Here is a 21,403-nt window from a genome sequence, read left to right on the forward strand (position 1 = left end):
TGCAATTTTTATTGATTAGGTGAATATCTGGTCCTAGTTGGCATGATACCATTTGAAATGTAAAATGGAGTCTTTTTCTAAGACTCCATTAGAGCTCTGTACGCCTCTTCCTATAATTTGCTTCCTTCCTTTCTCATCTCTCTTCTCCATTTCTGGCCTAGAGCTTGCTCTAAGCCTGGGTTCTAGTAGCCAGGGTTGCTGTGGGGACAGTCAGGCTCCTGCCAGTTGGGCTTGACATCCAGGGCTGTGGATGTCCAGGTTCTTAATGAGACTGTGTCAAGAAGCAAGGGAAGCTCTGAATAACAAGGTCCATGTGTAGGGAGATTTAGATCTGAGGTTAAAAATCTGCACTACTCAATTGTCAAGGTAACTCATAGAGAAGTTAGGGAAAGACCCTGGAAATATTCCAAAAGCCAGCCATATCCAGGGCATAGGAGTCTTCACGGTGTGTCTGTGACTGAGCCTATGAGGAGGACGGCTTTGAGGCATTTCCCACAGGAACAAGCTTCCAGACTCCTTGGTGAGACATGGTGGGTCTTCCCTATGCTCATGATTTTTTTGATTTGTGGTATAAGTGTAACTTGAAGCTTATCTCATTACAGGATCTTGTACCATTGCAATACCTTTATTCAAAAATATCTTCCCCATTCACTCTTCTTCCCACTTCAATTTGGTGTTCCTACACCATCCAAACCGCCCTTGTAAGGTTACCAACATCCCCCGTGTTGACAAGTTAATGAGAGTTCTTAGCTCTTATCTCATCAGACACCTCAGTAGACTTTAACTTAATTAGCACTAGCCTCACTCTTTTCTCTTAGTTCTTGGAACACTCTAGTGTCCTTTGTAGTTCTTGGAACACCTTAGTGTCCTTTTTAGTTTAGTTTCGTTTTTGCGGAAACTTTAGTTCACTGTAAGCAGATTGCATAGGAGGAGGGCTTCTTCAATCTCTCCCCAAGGCTGAACCTTTCTTGTAGACTATGCATCATGATGGACAATGAAGTCACGCAGATTCATCATCCTCACAGCATACTGCTATTCACACCTACATCCCTAGAAATAACATTTTTAAAGGTAGCCAAAGGCACTTTCTCACTTTCTCATTTATCAACCACTACTCAGCCCAGTGCCATCTGGGTTCTCCCTCTATGGCTTCTAAGAAACTTAGCTTGCCAAGTTTCTAATGATCAACAACCTAAATCTAATGATGGCTTTTTCACCTTTATTTTATATGCCCTTGTAGCATTTGAGACGACTAAAGTGAAGTTCTCACTCATGTTTTCTCTTCTAACACTACAATTTGTTAGTTTTCTTCCCACACGCTATCCTTTCAACTCACTCATTCAAGCACCTCCCAGCCCCGATTATGATCCTTTGATATCACAGGGACCTTGGATCCAGTGACCTGGCTGTGATCATCTATGTTTGTACCACCTGGACAGGTCCTCGTATTTCCTCGTCTTTGCTTTTCTGTTTTCCATCTCCTTTTTACTTTCTGCGACATATTCTGTGAGAGATTCTCAATGTTGTCTTTGAAACTTCTCTTGAGTTTTCCTTTCCAGTATATGATTTTTTAGAATGTCCAGGGCCTCCTTTTGGAGCCCCTGGTGTTTCTTTACTTGACGTCTATTCCTGTTTCACGGTTGCAATTTTTTCTTACTTAAAAGTATGGAGATACACGTTTTCTTCTCCTTGCAGAGTTCCTGTTTTCTTTGAGCTGTGTCTGTTTATATTTGATTTGATCTGTATTTTTCGTAAGTTGAACATATCTAATTCAAAAATCTGAAAAGGAATGCTCCCAAATCCGAAGTCTTTTGAGTGCTGACGTGATGCCACAAGTGGAAAATGCTACACCTGACCTCATGTGATGAGTCTCAGTCAAAATGTAGTCAAAACTTCGTTTCATGCACAAAATTGTTTAAAATATTGTATAAAATTACCTTCAGGCTATGTGTATAAAGTACATATGAAACATAAATGAATTTCATGTTTAGACTTGGGTTTCATTCCCAAGTTGCCTCATTATGTATATGCAAATTATTCTAAAGTCCAAAAGAATTTTGAAATAAAAAACATGTCTGTCCGAAGCATTTCAGATAAGGGATGGTCAACCTGTATAAACTATCCTCAGATGTTTGGTAGTCCTTAATTACCAGATCCTGTTTTTGAGTCATTGTGACAAAGCTCATTGGAAATTCTGATAGTGTGGCCGTAGGATGTACACTTGGGGGAATCAGACTCAGACAGTTAGTGGGAAAACCTCTTGTGTCAATTTCTTTATGTCTTTCCTCTTGGCACAGTGAAATTCCCCAGAGAAGACTCTACTAGTCTCTTGCTTAGCAAGTGAAGAACTGCTTCTCATCATTTATGGGGCTGAACAGAAAACAGGACATGGGCTATCAGTTCCCAGTACCCATGCATGCACTTAAATCCCCTATTTTAGTATACAGACTCGTGTCCTAACTGAACCTATTATCCACGAGTACAGAGCTGCTGTTTTATTCTCTCAAAATACAAGTCTCAGTTCTTTACCAGGGTGAAGGAAAGACTGTCAGCCTGGTAACCTGAGTTGGTGAGAGGATCTGATTACTTCTCAAATCAATTTCCAATTGATCCTCGTTAATTTAGCTCCTTTCCTTCAAACTGGCTTCTGGCATGCATGGTTTCCTCAATTATTGAGACTTTTGGAGGTTCCAGTATAAATTGTGTTTGCTGTTGCATTTCTCTCCTGCTTGTTTGGAATTCAGTCTTCTCAAGCCTCAAAAATATTCATTGTCCATCTGATATGCACCATCCAAAATTTTGTTATTGTTTACCCCTTTCTCATCTTTCCTATCGCTGGAGGGTTTTGCTTTTAAAATACATTTATAGTTATTTTCATGAGATTTTAGTAGAAAAAAAAGTTGCTTCAGGTGTCCAATCTGCTATCTTTACCTCGTCTTCTTTGATTTTTATTCACCTGAATTAGTAGCTTACATTCAGAGCCGCAAAATTCATGAGACTCGTAATTTTCGAAGATATGTTTACTTCTCATACTTGAATGAGAATATGACTGGGGATAACACATTTTGTTCCAAAATTATTTTCTTATTAATCTATAGATTATTTCCATTTTTTTCTTGAAACGGATGGTGGCAGTAATAAATCTTATTTTAATCTCCTCATTCTTGCATAGATGATCTCCATAAGCTATTATGATTTTCTTTATTTGATGGTGTTCTAAAATGTCTCTACCTTCCCTTTCTGGATTTGCTGTTGAATATCTGCTAAAACTTCTGAATCTATCCCTCATAGTTCTAATTTGTCCTGCATTTGGGGGATAATTCCTCAGCAGGAGTTTCCAGCTCAGTTATTGGCTCTGCTATGTTTACTCTGGTCCTATCCTTAACATTGCCTTTTAAGTGCCCTAGTGGTACTCAGTGTCTCAGGTCATGAATCCCATCATATCGTGTTACTATGTTCAAAATATCCCCATCAGTTGATCCCTGTTGAAAAGTCTGTCCTTCTGGGGCTATTCTTCCTCAGATATTGATGCATCATTATAAAAATGTATCTTTATTTCTCTACAATGCTGGTTTTCTGTGATGATGGGAAGATAGTACTACTTGGGAGCTGCTCAGGTAGCTTCTCTGCTATGAGCATATGCTCCTTTCCTTTGTATCACCAGACACAGGGCACTGCTCCCTTCCAGACCCAGCCTTCAGCGATACCTCAGGGTGGGGCTGGTAGAGGAGGCAGAGAGAGAGACCAAATTGCCTGGCTGTTCTTTCTATTATTCTACAACCAAACACCCACCAACTGGCCTTTGCCTCTGATTTTAAAATCCACCATCTTAGAGCGTGGGAGGACTCTAGATTCACTCCTGCTTTGCCTATCAGCCCTCTCCTGCACGGGTTGGACTTGGTGTTCTCATTCAGTCCATCCCATCTACATTCCATTGTGGAGACACCAATTCCTGGCCCATTGGTGGCATGCTTTCTCATCTCCCCGTACTGTTATACATTCTTAAAATCAATCTTTAAAAATAGATCTTTTCTGTAATTTTTATGATTTGTGATATAAGGGTAGCCTGTGGCTTATCTCATTACAGGATCTCGTACCATTGCAATACCTTTATTCAAAAATATCTTCCCCATTCACTCTTCTGCCCATTTCAATTTGGTGTCCCCTACACTATCCAAACTGCCCTCGTAAGGTTACCAACATCCTCCATGTTGAAAAGTTAGAGAGTTCCTAGCTCTTATCTCATCAGACTCCTCAGTACATTTTAATTTAATTAACACTGGCCTCACTCTTTTATTTTTTGTGACACCATAGTGTCCTTCTCTTCCTCCTTCTTCTCTCATTTCTCTTTCCTATTCTCTTCTGCTGGTCCTTCTGCTCCTACCAGAATGAATCTGGTAGGGTCCTTTCAAGTCTCCATTCTGAGACATTTTTCTTCTCTTTCTTAATGATTTCATTTGAATCATCTCGAATCTGATGGGAAGGCTCCGAAGAGTATATCTATATCTATATCTATATCTATATCTATATCTATATCTATATCTATATGTGTGTGTATGTATAAAATCTCAAAGATTTTTCTTCTGTGTTTCAACTCAAATACATGATTTCTAGGGTGATATAGTCCATCCTTGTCTTTTAGATTTTTCATGATAAAATCAGTCAGTCAATATTTCACATTAGAAAACTGTTCCTCTTCTTTGTGTCCAGTTGGTCCCCCAATCCTGTCAGTCCTATTACCATCTATGTCTCCAATTAGTTTGTGCCCCCCGCCTACTTCTTAGTACCCATACCCTGGTATAGGTCTTTGTCCTTTTTACCATAGGCATGTTTCCTGGAGACACAGACCTGGAGATGGAGATTAGCAATTAGCACGCAGGTACTTGACTGGAAATGCTTTTGGTATCACCACCTTGGGAGGGGGTGGACAGAAGCAGGGCTGGTCAGGAGGAGAAGCTGAATTTCAATGCAGTCCCAACTTGGGCTGCAGGGGACTCCATTAAAACCTGGGATGGTCCTTCAGACTTGTTCCAAGTTGGGGGTGGAGAAGCTGAGCCTTTCTACACCACACTGAACAGATGTTAGATGTGAGTTGCTCATGGAAGAGGGTGTGACATTGGCCACAGCAGTTTTCTCAGCCAAGACAATTCTCAAAAAAGGCTGACAGCTGAGGCCTGTCTTTTGGAAGCACTCCCAGCTGCGGAGGGCACAAGTTCTTGGTCCCTGAAGGGGAGTCTGGGTGGCACATCCTACTGTCCATCACACTTGTTTTCTGAGTCACTGGAGCAACCTCCTAAATGGTTTCTCTGAGCACTCAGCTTCCCCTCCCCTCCAAACCCATTCTCACACAGCTGCTGGAATGAACCTTTAAAAAGATATTGGTTATATCACTTTGGTGGCTTCCCATTGCCTTCCAACTAAAAAGCTGAAGCCTATTGACAGTATGGTATAAAGCTCCTTCAGAATTTGTCACTTACCTTCATCACAAGTGCATCCACACCTGCCACCATGTCCACATTCCAGCCATGTGCAAACGCTTGTCATTTTCCTAAACTTTGTTTTTTACATTCCTGTTTTACATTTCTGTGCATTAAACATTCTGCCGTTTCTGGTACTAATAATATTCTTCACTTCTCCACCTGACTATCTCCTATTCCCTCCTTTAAAATTCAGCTGGGGCACCATCTTCCCTGGTGAATCTTATCTACCTTCCATATTCAGCTAGGGCACGATCTTCCCTAGTGCATGTTACCTAACTTCCATATTCGGCTGGGGCACCATCTTCCCTAGCGAATCTTATTTACCTTCCATATCTGATGACATGCTCCTCCGCTCTCACAGCCCAGTCTGATGACCTCTTTCATTGCATCTATCACAATATATTTTGTCCCTGTTTGTCTAATTCCTTCGATGCACTGAAATCTCCTCAGGGCCAGGGACTAAGTCTTTTTCAACTTTGTGTAGCTTAATAAAGTTCATACCTCCTATTTATTTTTTGAATTAATTGTCTGCCTTACCCCTGCCATGAATAAAGATGTCATAACCATAGTGAGCTGAGTCGAAAGGTAGATTAGCAGTTCTATAGATTAGCAGTTCTACCTGCAACATGACATTTCTCTAGAGGCAGTTCAATTTTGCATGAACCAACTATTTTGAGCACACCAAACAATGCTTCATGAAGCCAGACAGAGTATTTGGGGTCCCAAGTAGACTGCACATTGTGGTGAAGAACGATACAGGATTTTGAGCCAGAAGATCTGGTATCATTTCCTCCTTTTTCATTTATTAGTAATGTGACTTGGCAAGTAAGTCAACTTCTCTGGCTCCTTGTAAACTAATCTCCTTGTAACATAGTGGGATTGGATTACATCATCCCTTAGTCTTTATAAAATTTGGTGGTTGGATTGTTTGTCCAGCAAATGTGTGATTGTCCTCTGCAAAGTTCCATTCTGAACTCAACTCCCAATTACAGATTCCTGCTTTGTCTTGTTCTATGTGAGCATTGCTCATATCTTATCTGACAACTCTGGAGTGCTTCTCTCTCTACTCAGCCAGTCTCCTCTAGATTGAGGCCACATACATCTCTGAATTCCAGATAGACCATTTACTGGTGGAGAAGACACAGCAGCTGTCCTAGGATGGCCTGAAACACCTCAGGTCCCAGGGAGTGTAGGCAGAAACTCTATAGATCTGCAGTATTACCAAGAGCACTCTGGATGACACTAGGGATGGCAAGTTCTCACTGCAGACACTTGCAGACCCTCTCTCTGATGTCTGTTAGATTTCCATAGCATTCATGGAAACTGACATGCATTGAAAACTCAGTAAATAAGAAATCGTAGTCAAATTTGATTCCATTCCATAATTAAAGGAGAAGGGCAATTTATAACTCCAATTACTGAAATGTTCACTATATGTTTACATTTAAAATGCTTTAAAATATAAATACAACATATATTCCAAACTCAAAGCTCTATTTGTTTGCCACTATATATAACGCATATGACACATGGACCACCTTTCCCTTAAATTTTAAAATAGGGAAAATTTTACAGATGGGGAAATTGAGAACCAAAAATGTATGCATCTTGCCTCTTGTCTCGGTGTTTGTTATGATAGAGATGGGAATATTTCAACTCATTTGACATGAAGTGCACTAATGGGTATGTATTCTTTTGTTAGAATTTTTCTCTTTCTTTGGAAAACACAATCCTTAAATAACTTTGGTCCAGCAGATTGCAAAACATGTTTTTGGCTGTGTAGTTTGAGTATCACTTGAAAGCACAATTCTTGTAAAAAGAAAAGTTATTAGGAAATAAAATTCTGCTCTTGATTCACTTGACATCACTATAGCAATATGTCATGGGGTCTTCTGATCACCCACAAGTGTCATTGTTTATGTTTAACAGTATTTGAGTCTAATGAAGGGGCCATCTACAAAGTGGCTGAGCCTGGGGGTTACTATGTCTCTCCTCTTTACTGCAAAATGTCTCTAGGTTGGTTCTGTGTCTGGCTTTGCCAAGGGAGTAACTGAAGCCTGCAGATATGCAGTTTGTGCCTGAAGTGGTCTGCTTCTGATTATGGGCCAAGAGACAGCTACAGTTATTGGTCTTTAAACACACTTCCAAATCTGAGACTTAATTCTATCTATCTATCTATTTATCTATCTATCTATCTATCTATCTATCTATCTATCTATCTATCTATCTATCATCTATCTATATGTTTATCCTATCTATCTATCTATCTATCTATCTATCTATCTATCTATCTATCTATCTGACACACACACATACAACTGTAATTAAGACTCACCAGCATTGGCATCCAGAAAGGAAAATAATCAAGAATGTGCCTGCCATTTCTCTAGTGCACGGTCGGCAAAAATGTTAATCTGATGTTCAGGAAAGGGGATCACAAACCCCAGCTTAATAACAGTGTACAGAAAGGACGCAGTTATTAAACTGGGGTATTGGGGACAGGCGAACGTGAAGGTAGTGCTTCTATAACAAAAGGAAACTCTCCAATAACCCTGTTCAGGATGTAGTGACAGTATTAGCTTTTGGAAATGTCCTTTGAGATCATGAATAAAAGGTCTGAGATAAGTAGCAATTGCAAAAATAAGAGTGCATCCTGGATGTAATATATCTTACATATTAGAGTTATTTAACAATATGTTTACTGTGTCTCTCCAGCACACAACGCCTGGAATTCCCAAATTAGCCATTGAGGGTTTCAAAGAGTTTTCCCAGACACCTTTATTTCCCTTTATTAGTATGCTGGCTGGATTATTCTTCTGCATTATCCATTTTTAGAAAGAAAATGCTTCCTATTGTATGAATAAGAGACCAATTTGTAATGTGAGGTGAAATTACCTAAGATGTCTTTCTGCCACGCACACACTAAACCTTCCTAGGATGTTGATTTGATGTGTTTGTAATGGACACAATCCACTTAGGGAATATTCCAGCAGGTTGTAAGATGGAGACACCCAGAGAACAGCCTCTACCTCCTCCACCTTCCGCCCCACAAGCAATCAGATGCTTTGTTTCAATTACATTTAATACCTATTGCTTCCACAACCCTTCGCCTGCTGTGATTAAATATTGATGCTGTTCTTTCAGATTGGGCTTCTGTTTTACTTTTGAGTTGTATTTCTGGGGAAAGAGGGCTTCTTAAATTCTCCCCTTCACCCCCAAAAATTACATAAATGAAGCCAGAATCCTAACATTTGCCTCTTTTAAAGAAATTGATTAAGGCATCTTTATAACTGTCACCACCTGTAAGTATCAACATTGGATACCAGGCTAACCAAGGTCTGTGTTTAAAAGTGAAGCTCTTCATGGGAGGTCCATGCCCTTTCTTTGTATCTGTTCTTTGTGTGCTTGCATAATTCCTGGCACATAACAGGTGATCAATAACTCTTCAGTTAACTTAATTAAATAAAAATCCAATATTTCTCTTCCATCTTCCTTTGTCATTATTCTTACAGAGATTTCCACATCATGTACACCATGGCCAGTTTAATGTTTCCATCCTTCTAGAAATGAACTAAGTGACTATGATGGTTGGTTTTAGTGTAAATTTAACTACACTGAGGGATACCCAAATAGCTGCTAAAGCATGATTGCTGTGTACGTCCTTGAGGGTATTTCCAGAAGAGACTGGCGTTTGAATCAGTGGACTGAGAAAAGACGATCCACTGTCGCCCAGTGTGTGGGCAGACACCATCCAATCAGCCAAGGGCCTGGACAGAGCTAAAAAGGCGGAGGAGAGGTGAATTCACTCTCTTTTCTGGAGCTGGGACACTCGTATTCTCCTGTGCTTGGACATCAGAACTCCAGGTTCTCAGGCCTTCAGACTCTGACTTGTACTAGTGGCTCCCCTATGTCAGGCCTTCAGCTCTGGACTGAGAGTTATATCATCAGCTTCCCTGGGTCTCCAAGCTGCAGACAGCACATCTTGGGACTTCTCAGCCTCTGTAATCATGAGAGAAGGCAATTTTCTGTATAAACTGCCTTTCATCTCCATCTCTGTCTTTCTATATCCTATTGGTTCTGTGTCTCTGGAAAACCCTGACTAATACAGTGACTTTTCCAAATTTTATATAAATAGCACTGGTGCTGGGGTTAAAACCCAGGAGTTTTGCAGCCCCACAGTTGTACAGCCGATGTGTAAGATATTTATTTATTTACTAAGCACCTACGTGCTACTCCCTACGCAGAGGATAAAGAGATGAATAAGACATAAACTATTCCTGGAGAAGATTCTTTCCTAATAGAGGAGATACTGGCTTAATACATCTTAATGTCATGTGTATTTCTCTAACGGAAGTGACACCTAGTGAACACACAATTATTGGCATTCAGTGGATATGCAGTCGCTATTTGTCGATTGGATATTTTGGAATGTCTGGTTTGGTACAACTGTATCTTGATGTAAATACAGGCTTACCTTGTTTTATTGCGTGTTACTTTATAGCACTTTGTAGATATAACTTTTACTGTATAGGAACTGGGATATCAAAAATTGTGTATGACTCTTTGTATTGTGATTGGGCTATTCACTTTAGTGTGGTGGCCAGAAACCAAACCTGCGATATGTCAGAGCTATCCATATATTTCATTTACTTTCATAGGGAAGGAAAATGAGACTCTGGAGGGAAAAAATAACTTATTACCATGGAACCCTTGATCCTAGAGGCATGGTCAGAGTCAATGTCCAGTCCAGTCCAGAAGGCATGAGATAGGTACATAAGAATTTCTGTAGCGACTCTTGCATTTGGGATATTTTCAAAGTCTAGAGGCAAAGTAACAATATTAAAATCATTCTAATTAAAATTAGTGAATCATATGAACAGAACTCAAATTAAAACTGCATGACCCAAAACAAAAACAAAAACCCAATAAACTCAAACTCTTTTATCTCTACAGACCAGCCCCTTTCCACCTCTGACCTTCTGCAATAGATTGTGTTACAGGGTCATCACTCAGCACAAAATATTTGTTATTTCTCTTTTTCCAGCATTTGCACCGAGCTTTTGGTCAAGACTTACCCTGGGCATTCCAGCAAAGATTCATATCAACTCACCAAACGGCCAATTCATTTCCAGAGTCTCTTTAAACGTTTCTGGGCTGCAGGATAGAGCTGAACATTTTATTACATATTACTTCCACTAAGATGTAGAAAAACACTTGTTTGTAACTCCTGCTCTTTCTAAATTCCCCCTGTAGAATGGGCAGCCTAACACAATGCTGCATGGTTTTTACTTCTCTCAGCTTTGCTTCCTGTGCCAACATGTTAAGTGTTGGATGGATTTGTGTTAGAAATGAAGGGCCAGGCCAGGCACAGTGACTCATGCCTGTAATCCCAGCATTTTGGGAGGCAGAGGCGGATGGATCACTTGAGCCCAGGAGCTTCAGACCGGCCTGGGCCACATGACAAGACCCCATCTCCACAAAAAATAAAAAACTTAGCCAGCCGTGGTGGCATGCACCTGTAGTCCCAGCTACTCAGGAGGCTGAGAGGAGAGAATTGCTTGAGCCCAGGAGGCAGAGGTTGCAGTGAGCCGAAATCATGCCTCTGCACTCCAGCCTGGGTGATAGGAAAAAGAAACAGCAATGAAGCACCAGTCATCATGGCTTTGGTGGTTGAACTATATGCCAGATTAACCTTAATCGGTGCTACCTGCTTAATATGCGCAACAAAACTAAATGAAACACAATAATCAACATTATTACTCTATTAGTACTTTAAAAAGTGACTTATCCCTTTAATCTTAAAACTTTCATTCAAACTTTTAAATTTAAAAGTTAATTTTAAAGAGTCATTTAGTCATTTTCTTTAGATCATTTAAGTGTCTCCTTACAGATCGTACATAAGCCACACAACAGAAATGGAAGGCAGATATATTTAAAGGTGAAGAGGTAGGTGATGCTTTTAACTGGAAAACAATCAAAGTAAAGCTAAAATGTGCCTTTGCAAATAAATGCAAGTAAACATGAAGTAGGATTTGGTTTACCAAAATTAAATTATACTTAACATTTTTGTTTTGACTGGATCTGCTCTTTGAAGGGAAGTGCCTGTATATTCATTTGACTAAAGAAGAACGAGAAAAGAAGAAACTCCTGTTGCTTGCCTATTGATTTGAAGCATGGTTTGAAACTAATTTGTAGGGAAAGGGATATCTCCAAGTAATTCACAACAGTGTCTGTTCCTAGCCAGTGTAAACAAACTAGAGCAGTAATGAATTCTTGGTGGTTACTGAAGTCAGCTTGCTGTGGAGAAGCAAAATGATTTGCTTTAGTGGATTCCTGATGTGTTGACTGGCTGCCCAGAATTGAGATCCAGTTGCCAGAGGTGGGTGCAGGGAGTAGAGAAGTAAATCTCAGATTTCCATGGTTCATAAATGTCTTGTGCAAAGACAGGGTGGAACAATTTGCTGCCCCCATGAGCTGGTATGAAATGAACGATCGAAAGGGTTATGCCTATACCTGAAATAGGAGCCGTGATTATTACAGACTGGCCACCACCTAGGTCCCCCCTTTCAAATGCCAAGAGCAGTGAAAGAGGGAACAGCGCTGCTCCACCTGACCAGATGTGGTAGGTATGTTTCTGCTGAGCCGACCTACCTGCCCCTAAAGAGTCTTGACTATGGTAGTGTAGACCCAAAGGATGCTTGGTCTTGTTTTTCACTCATTTATCTTCCTGGGAAGAAGAGCAACTCCTGTGCTGAGTGAGACTGGGAGAAATAAATGAGAATGTGGTCCCCAGCTCCTTCCTTTTTGTCTCTTTTGAGTGAGTCTGGTGGTTGTCAATCCTGAAAGTACATCATCATCACCTAGTGAGCTTTTGAACAATCCTCAAGTCCAGGCCCCACTTAATTCGCCTGGCGTGGAGCTCTGGGTGTTGATCGTTTCAGAGTTCCGCAGCTGCTTCCGGTGTGCAGCCAGTTCCAAGAAACCATGAGCCAAGCTGCCCCCAGGACACATGGCTCCTCTGCTCTTCCTTGCAGTGGTGGCCTGCACTTGTGGAGGCCTGTGATGTCCTGTGACAATTCGGTGAGAATGTCACTTTAGGGAAGGTATTAGCAAACCCAGCGTGGCAACACCTTTGAGAAGAATTCTTAAGAATGTTTTACCAGTAATAAAGCTAAATCTTTCCTTGGTCTCTCTGACTGCTATGCTGGGTTTTGTTTTGTTCCAAGCTTAGAAATGTGAGAAGTGTGATTAACTTTCAGCCTCAAACCTGGGAGAGGTATTTGCCATCTTTGGCTTAACTTCTTCAGTTTCTATGAGTTACTTCTGCACCTGGAGCTCCTCCACATCATGCCTTGAACATCCCTGAGAGGACGAAGGATGCTAGTCCAAGCGAGGGCTTGGAAATATGCTTAATCTGTGCCAAGAGCCTTTCTCCCTTACATTTAAGAAGTGTAGGCCGGGCCGGGTGGCTCACGTCTGTAATCCCAGCACTTTGGGATTACAAACAAGGCAGGTGGATCCCAAGGTCAGGAGATCGAGACCATCCTGGCCAACATGGTGAAACCCTGTCTCTACTAAAAATACAAAAATTAACCAGGTGTGGTGGTGGACACCTGTAGTCCCAGCTACTCAGGAGGGTGAGGCAGGAGAATCACTTGAACCTGGGAGGCAGAGTTTGCAGAGAGCTGAGATGGCACCACTGCACTCCAGCCTGGGTGACAGAAAGTGACTCTGTCTTAAAAAAAAAAAAAAAGAAGAAGAAGAAGTGTAGCAAAAATGGAAGTAGCTTCTGCATATTGGTCTTCCATTTCTCCTAAAATCTTTAAAACATTAATCCATAGATATTTATCAAATATTTGTATAGAAGAAGAATGTATTTCTAAAGATAAACTGAAGCCAAAGAGCCTAATGGCATATGTCTTGATTTTGAATGCCACAGTAGGAGAATTACACAAATATCCTGCCCTCGAAGACATTTCAGGATACATTGCCACTAATCAGAAGCCTTGTATTTATTAAAACACAGTTTATTTGAGAAAGTTATTCATCTCCTTACTTGACAGAGTCAATAAAGTCCGTCTTTTTTTGTTTGTTTGTTTTTACTTTAGTGAAAAGCCTCTATAACTCTGCTTTAAAAAATATTTACTTATTCTGGAGATGTAAAGAAAGCACATCTTGGTGGAATACGTTTTCAGCCATCCAGTCTACACAGAAAATCACGATTGTGTTGTCTGTGTTGGGGAATGATTGTAAACGGCGCACCAGCTCACTGCAGTGGTGCCAGCCCCTAATTCCATAAGTGGCTGTGGATGCTTTAACCAGGCAGCACCACACAATGTGTCTAATCTGCTATGCAGCTGCAATGTTAATGGGCCAACTGCGTTATCTCACATTTGCCTGGAAGGAACAGCGGTTTCTAAGTGAATTGCTATGATTTCTAATACAGATAGAAGGACCAGCCACCACGGGCCCATGTTAGCAACTGACAGACCATACACAATGATGGGGCCTTGTGTTTATCTTGCTCCTCCCAGACCCCGGAGAATGACAGATTTGATGCAGGGAGATAAATGAGGAGGAGAGCAGATTTTGAAAGGGAGAAGGTTGTAGACTTTTCTTAAGTGCTCAAATGAGGGAACAAGGTTCGCATTTGTACCGACTTTACGACAGGACAGGGCACTTGTCTCCAGCTGATGGTTAGTAGGTGTAGATGGATCAGATCATTCTAGCGGAAAAGTGAAAAGGCATTTGGAGTCAGAACTCAGGATTTGCTGTTGATTGTTATTGGTAACTTAGGATATTACCATCATATCTTTCCGTATTTGAAGTCAATGTTTGTCGCTCATTAATTCCCGGAGAAAGACTACTTATCCTTAATTAATGTTCTTTGTCAAAGCTCAGCAGAGGATGAATGTCAGGTTGGTTCAACACCATCATCTGCACGCATGGCCATTTCTGCAGCTGTGGCTGCTGGCTGGTGCTGGGCTGCAAAGGCAGAGCCAATGTCTATCCTAAGAGGAGGCTGGGTTTAGGGAGGTTTTCTACTTTTCTCTCTGACTTTACCCCATTATCACAAACATGTAAAACCTGTTATTCTTTTAAAGACAAAATTAGAGGAAAGTAAACAATTTTCTAGGGGAGCCCTTGAAACAAGAATAAGTCACAGATGGCAAGATTCTGAGCCGTTTGTACAGGATGCATGAAGGCTAAGCCACCTGTATTGTTCGGGTGATGGGAGCCAGCTTGCCAACTTGAAGTATAAATGTCAAGAAGAGGATGCATCATTTCTTAACAATAGGAAGCCTTCAGGCTACTCTTTGGGCTCTTGATGAAGGAAGAGCTAGGATCATGGTTACATGTTCTGATGGTACATTGAACTTTTTTACAGTAATTAGTACATTTATTTTTAAAATATTGTGTAAACTAATTCATGAGGCTACGTACTCTTCTTGAAATATTAGTCAATTTGTTTTTTCTATCTAGGTAGTTTTCTCCTTTTCTCTTTTCCCCCATTCAAGCATGGGCCCGGGAGGGCTTATGAGAGGGTGGGAATAAAGGAATCTTCCCAGATTTGGTTTCTATAAAATGAATGGTTAAAAAGGGGAAGAGTAGAGTTTAAGAGCATTGGTAAAAAAATATTATGAAAAAGATGGACCATGTTATCTGAGATAGATAATAATAAGTAATTTAAGATGGATAAGAAAAGAAAGAAAAAAAGAGAGGGGCAACAGATTAGTTAAAAATAGATGGTTGATGGACTGAAAGTCTCTATGAGTTCAAACAACATGAATGGAAGAGGATGGGAGATTCTGAGATAGAGCAGTTGCGAGTGATAACAAGGCTTGGGAAGTCATTATGGGAAAGAGCAGCTTATGGGACTGGCAAGCACCATTGGAGATGATGAGTTTTAGAGCCTAGGCGGTGCTCATGTTGGAGGAGGTGCTCCACCTTAATGCCGATGTCTCCCAGTGTCCTGGCCGTGCCCGAGATGGATATGAAGACCATCCTCCTGGTGCTTAATCCCTCAGTAACTGTGAAGCTTAGAGGTATCCAGTCTCCCTTTAAGAGATCTGCTTATGGCCGGGTGCGGTGGCTCAAGCCTGTAATCCCAGCACTTTGGGAGGCCGAGACGGGCGGATCACGAGGTCAGGAGATCGAGACCATCCTGGCTAACATGGTGAAACCCCGTCTCTACTAAAAATACAAAAAACTAGCCGGGCGACATGGCGGGCGCCTGTAGTCCCAGGTACTCGGGAGGCTGAGGCAGGAGAATGGTGTGAACCCGGGAGGCGGAGCTTGCAGTGAGCTGAGATCCGGCCACTGCACTCCAGCCTGGGTGGCAGAGCGAGACTCCGTCTAAAAAAAAAAAAAAAAAAAAAAAAAAAAAAAAAAAAAAAAAAAAAAAAAAAAGAGATCTAGAGATCTGCTAAGCAGCCAGTTGTAGAGCCACCCTTGTCTTTCAGTAATTTGGTTCTTAACAATTGCCCGTCACTGCAGTAAGATGGAGCTTCCTGAAATAAGCAACCGGGGGGAGGCCGCTCTGGTTTACTGAACTGTCCCATTGAACTCTGCTGGATGAGATAATTTTAAATGTCTTATTATTAGGTTCATATTGAGGATTTTTAAAAAATCAAGATACTCTATAATACTCTACTCTTGGTAAATTGTCCCCAGTCTTCGTGCTGATGAGCTGATAAGTCAGTATGTGTTTTCTGAATATGGTCACAACTATCTCTTGTATCTCACAGCTTTTCCTCCAGTGGGACCTTGACATTCCATCCATCGGGGTGGTGTGTACATCCTTCCCTTTGAACCTGGGAAGAACTGTTTGACTGTCACAAAGGAATGTATCAGAAGTAATACTGATTTCTCAGGCTAGATTAGAAAAGAAAAAAGCTAGGCATTCCTTGATTGTTGTCTTGGAACCCAGCCTGCTTGTGAGGGAGTCTGAACTAGCCTGTGCAGAGAGACCACATGGAGAAGCCATGTGGAGGTGTTCTGGTTGACAGTTCAGCTGAAGTCCCAGCAAGCAGCCAGCATCGAGTGCCAGATGTGTGATTACAGGCACCTCTGAGATGACTTCAAGCCCCAGAGAACAAACTACCCAGCCCTTGAATTTTTTTGGTTGAGGCCCTAGACACTGTGCAACTGGACATGCCATTCTTGCTACACACTGTCCAAATTTCATATGCATTGATTCAAGAAGCATAGTAAAAAGAGTACATTTTCACTTGCTTTATTATATGGCAATAGATTATCAGAACAACATGGCATTAATACAATTTTTGGAGTTAAGTGCTTGTGAGTCTGTGTGTGTGTGTGTGTGTGTATTCACTAAAACACAAGCCTCCTCCTGATTTAACCAAATTCATATCAGCCTAGCAATTAACCTGTCCTTGAAAACGGTCAGGATGCAGGTGGTGCTTTGAGGACGCCATAGAGCTGGAGCCTATGTGAGTACAGCTCTACGATGGAGAACAGATCTCAGGGAGATTATACTGGATTGCACAAAAAATTCTTTTTCTACCCCTCAGCAGATTCTTTTGGTATTTTCTGAGTTATTTACCTTCAGCTTCTCTTTTGTAGCAAAAGCTCTCCTGTTTAACTCATGTTCGTTGCTGGGGAACTTTTAGTACTTCACTTCCGATGCCAATCCCCCTTTCTTCCTCTGCATACCTCTGATCTCAGATCTCGGATTGGACATCATACTTAATATTGGCTTCTTTAGATCCAACACACCCTATCTTTTCCTGGTTTTTATTCTGTCAAATTTATGTATCATATGACATGATACATATCATATCATATAACATATGGTACATATCATATAACATGATACATATCATATAACATGATACATATCATATAACATGATACATATATCATATAACATGATACATATATCATATGTATGTATCATACATTTTATCTTACATACAAATGATCATACATTTATGTATCATATCACATATGATACATATGATACATATCATAAAAATCTCAAGTATCTGTCTCCCATTTTGTCCATTCTTTTATTAGAGGTATCTTTACCACTTACACATGTATGTATCTCAGTACCTCTTTGTTTATAGATGCATAAATGACACACAAAGTGACATGTTGGTTGACTCATTTTATATTTGCTTTGAGCGTGTCATTGGATAGATAACGTAAAATCCTTGGGATAGATTATAACATTAAGACTTCCTTAGGAACAGTGTCTCATGTCTTATTAACTTCAGAGTTTCAAAGACTTTCCAATTGTGTAGCTTAAAGATTTTATACTGAAATTTAAATATATAGCCTCTTGGCTTGCTCTGAGTGAATGTAAAGGAAACGTTCACAAAACCTGCTTAACCATTCATGCATTATTCCCTCACATGCTTGAATACTGGCATGAGATGTGGTTTCAGAATGCAGAGAATACATAAACCCACTTGAGGAATTAGCCCTTCCCAATATTCCTACCTTGGGTGCACATAATGCTGCAGAAGTACTTCCCAGCATATTGTTTCACTCTCAGTATATGTACAAAATACACCTTTCTAGTCCTTCACATCTTTTTTTTTTTTTTTTTTCACAAACAAAACGCCTAACCAGGCACAATAACCTCCCTGCGCCTCCCACGAAAGAAGCAGCATCACTGCGTTATTAATTATGATCTGCAAAGGGTAGACCAGAAGACAACAGCTTTGTATTTTGACCAATCTATTCTTGAGAAAATCCCCAAGAGTTGTTGTTTGTCGGTTTGTTTTTTAAGGGTGGAGGACTGTCACTAAAAGGAATAAGCCCTAGCAGAAGAAACAGATGAATATTTCAACCTGGTGCTATTTTGCTTTTGGCCCAGAAAGACAAAATACATTTTTGCTAATAGATTTTTTTTTCTCCTGTCACATGTACAGCAGGTTATAGAACGCAAATTATGGTAAATCTCCTGCTCTTTGCATTAGAAACAAATAAACAAAACATGCCAACCAAACAAAAGAATATGATTTGTAATCCTCTACAATTGCATCTCTTTCCAGCAGTATATAATCACACTGCCACTCTCATTTTACAGCTTGGGCGGGATGGGAGAAATCACATTTTTTTAAACTTTTGCCGATAAAAAAGAATAAGTAGAATAATAAAAGTCATTCGTTTTACTGAGTGTATTGTAGAGAAAGAGCAAAATTCTGTGGCTATTTATTAATCAGCTGGATTTGTACATGCAGAGTATTTGACTTAAGCTCAATCTGCTCCCAAACAAATATCCCCACAGCAGGTTATGCAGTAGAGCCATTTTTCTCGGATTAAGATCTTCCAAGTGGAGCCTTCGGTGCTGTCATCATTCAGGAACTGAAGGCTTACTGCAGACTTTTGTTCTGATGGAAGTAGTACTTTCCTCCAACTGCCATTCTCCTGGGCTGCCTCAGGCTCATCAGATGCCCAGAGTACTCTGCTCTGTTGCTCCATCCAGAACCCCAGCTAGAAAGAGTGCTGTGGTTGCAGCTTCTAAAGTGGGGGGGGCACTATTTATAGAAAAATTGGAGATCAGTTGAAAACAGGGTCAATACTTCCATTTAATGTTTCATAGGCTATTCATTTTTGTCAGATTCTAATCAGGAATATCATATGTTACCTGCTCTGTGGTATGTTTCATCTATCTATACATCATCATTCATTCATTCATTCACTCAATCAAACATATTTGTTGATTACTTAGCATACGAGAAGTTACATGAATATAATAATGAAAAAGATAGACAAGATCCCTATTCCCCTAAACCTTATTTACTGATGTAGAGACCAACAATTAAACAGACTCATGCATAAGCAGACTATTTATAGATTGTGATAAGATTATGATGGCCACAAAGAGATTGATGAGCTGGAGAGTAACTGAAGAAAGTTATTTCAAATAAAATAGAAATGGCCTTTGGGAGAAGGTGCTCCCTGAGTTGATATTTGAAGAAGGGACCAGCCCTGCTGTGCTGCAAAAAGCTGGAGGAAGGGTGTTTCAAGGACAGTGCATGGCAAATGTACATTTTCAGAGCTGCTCAGAAATAAAGGTAAGGCAGTGGAATTGAAGCACAGTTAGAGAAAAGAAGAAATTTGAGATAAGAAGAAAGAAGAAGTAGGCTATAAAACTGAGTGTGGACTGTATTCTAAATGCCATAGGATAGTGCTGAGAGAGTTTAATCTAGGAAGTAACGCACACTGATTCACAATTCTAAGAGATGAAATTGGCTGCCCTGTGAGCAGATGTCATAACACTAGAATAGGGAGACTATTTGGCGTCTGTCACCACAATCTACAGAAACAAGGGTAGCTCAGACTGGAGTGATGGCCATAAAGTTGGAGAGGATTAAAAGTATTTGACATATATTTTGAAAGCAAAACCATTGGAATTTGATGATGGAAGAAAGGTGGGGAATGAGGGCACGGTGTATTTATGTACAATGTAGCAGTGGTATTTGACTTGATACACTGTGATACCGTTTTATTAAATGGGAAAAATGGAAAGAAAGAAGGTAGAAAAAAGATGTTTGGATAGGAAAAGGTTATCATCAGCTCCACATTGGACAGATTTTGTTTGATATGTCTATTAATATTTCCAAGTGGAAATGTACAAGTTTGGTACTTAGAGAGGTCAGCCTGAGAGAGTTAGATATGGCAGTCATCACTGTAGCAATGGTTTTTAAAGGCATCACACTGAATAAGAGTGCCTAAGGAGAAAATGTAATTCACAAAAGAAAAAGGGCTCAAGACTGAGCTCCAGGACATTGCAACATTTAGAGGTCAGCTGGAGAACTATCAAAGGGGCAACTGAGAAGGTGCAGCCAGTGGGGTGGAAGGCAAATCAGAAGAGGGTGTTGTCATGGAATCTTAGGGAGGAAAGTGGCTCAGGATGACAGAAGTGCTCATACCGTGTCAAATGCTAAGATCTGGCAACAGGGAGTACCCTGATTACTTTCAACGAAGTTACTTTAATGGAGTTGGGAGGCAAGAAAGACAGATTTGAATGAGCTTCATAGTAAAATGGTGCCAGTAACAAAATAGACAACTTTTGAACATGTCCAGGTGCTTTGCTTGAGATAGTTATGAGCTGAGACTTTGTACTGAACTGAGTTTAGAATCAAGGTCTCAGGCTCCTTTTCTTTAAAATACGGATGTTGGTGTCATCTTCTTCATGGAATTATTTTGAAGCATACTTTAGATAATACATCTAGAAGACTTATAAGAAGTACCTGGCTCATCATTTGTGTTCGATAAATGCGGGTATTGAATTAGAACTTTTGACTGAAGCATAAAGATACAATCGATATGAAATTCCAAAATGAGATGCCAGCTCACTGTGGGGCATTTGCAAACTAGGATTTAGTTGTGTGACTCTTGAATTTTCCTGTGACTCTTGAATTTTTAGGAGGTTTTTGTAAAAGGAATTTCTGAGAGCGCCATGGGAGTCCTGTTGGCCCGTGTCCAGAGGCCTCTTGCAGAACTTCCTGTATGTTTTCAGCAGTTGTGGGATATGGTGATTCACACTTAGAAAATCATCTGATTCACACTTAGAAAATCAAGAGGGCACCAGAGGAGGGCTTGTGAGCTGCTTTGGGAAAAGGAGACTACAGCTGCTTCAGTGGGGTTATGAGCCAGGCGGTAGCCCCGTAGAATAAAAGCCAGTTTGGGGACATTGAAATTCTTTCCTAGCAGACTTTGAAGGAGTGTAGATCACCATAGAAAAAGGCTGTGTGGTGATGACTCTACCAACAAGGAGCAGAATGTGTGGTCCTCTACATGGGAATTGCCTTGTAGGGGCTCAGCAGAAGACACTCTCAAAATCGCAGAAAACATCCCGAGACTATAGAATCAATGCCTTAAGACAGTTCCATGAGATAAGCACTTTTTTTTTTTTTTTTTTTTTTTTTTTTTTTTTTTTTTTT

General features: G+C 40.5%; 1 long non-coding RNA gene across 1 annotated transcript in view; it reads left to right on the top strand.

Moving 5' to 3' along the window:
* The window catches only part of LOC108542294 (uncharacterized), an 88,376-nt gene that overhangs the window by 26,999 nt on the left and 39,974 nt on the right, over positions 1 to 21,403 (top strand). The window lies entirely within an intron of this gene.

This window comes from Rhinopithecus bieti, unplaced genomic scaffold (genome assembly GCF_001698545.2).
Source record: "Rhinopithecus bieti isolate Rb0 unplaced genomic scaffold, ASM169854v2 scaffold_20150, whole genome shotgun sequence".
NCBI classification, from domain to species: Eukaryota; Metazoa; Chordata; class Mammalia; order Primates; family Cercopithecidae; genus Rhinopithecus; species Rhinopithecus bieti.